This window comes from Galeopterus variegatus, unplaced genomic scaffold (genome assembly GCF_000696425.1).
Source record: "Galeopterus variegatus unplaced genomic scaffold, G_variegatus-3.0.2 Scaffold7580, whole genome shotgun sequence".
NCBI lineage: Eukaryota > Metazoa > Chordata > Mammalia > Dermoptera > Cynocephalidae > Galeopterus > Galeopterus variegatus.
In genome coordinates, this window is record NW_007733691.1 from 59,726 (window position 1) to 60,848 (window position 1,123).

Consider the following 1,123-nt stretch of genomic DNA (forward strand, 5'->3'; position numbering starts at 1 on the left):
AAAAAAAACTTCATCCTTAGCTGGGGTGTCAGGAGCACATAAATAGAATGTTTGCAAATCACATCAAATTAAGGGGGAAGAAGGGAAGGAATTTCAGAGAGGTGCTGCCAGTCCATAGAGGCCTGGACGAGCTATGTGTGACAACGGTGCTGTCAAGTCCTCTTACTTGAGGACTAGTTATGGTTTATGCAGCGGGTTGCATCTGCCTGGCTATATAACAAGGTGAGGTCTCTCTCTGTGTTTGCAGTCTCTTAGCAGGTCACCTGTGATGTGAACCACATCAGGATGTCACTAGAATGAAGTGAATTTATGTTTGTTAAATTGATTTTTTAACGTGGTTAGCAACGGTGGACCCTCACCTGTTCATGGAGTTTGGATGTGTTGTCCCCGCCAAAACTCATGTGGAAATTTGATCCCCAATGTGGTGGTGTTGGAAACTGATTGAGTCGTGGGGGCGGATCCCTCGTGAATGGATTAGTGCTCACCCTGGGGGAGGGGGATTAATGAGTGAGTTCTCGCTCTATTAGTTCCCACGGGAACTCGTTGCTTATAAAGACCCTGGCACCTCCTCTCTCTCTCTTGCTTCCTCCCCCCATGTGATCTGCTTGTGCTCACCGGCTGCTGCCACTTCCCGCCTTGAGTAGAAGCAGCCTGAGGCCTGTGCCAGATGCAGCTGTCCCAGAATCGTGAGCCAATTAAACCTCTTTCCTTTATAAATTACCCAGTCTCAGGTATCTCCGTTATAGCAACAGAAAACGGACTAAAACACCTGTTTATAATAAGATTTCGATGTCAGCCAGTTGAGTTGTTGAGAGATTCTCCCTGTTGCTGGGAGAGTACCTGGTTCCTACCTAATGAGTTGAATCCTGATCTGATCACAGCCTTTAGTTTCCCCACCCACCTTGCTGCCCTGCCCTGCACAACTCATACAAATTATGATTTCTGCTAGGTTGAAAGTCCTTGGAAAATTCAGAAGTGTAAGGCTGAATGAAAATCAAAAATAAGAAAAACAAAACATTAATTCTTCCTGGTTGGAAAAAAAAAATTGGGGGGAAAGAGTTATACCCGTCCCTCTGAGAGGTTTTTTTTTTTTTTTTTTTTTTTTTTTTTTTTGGGGGCTTGT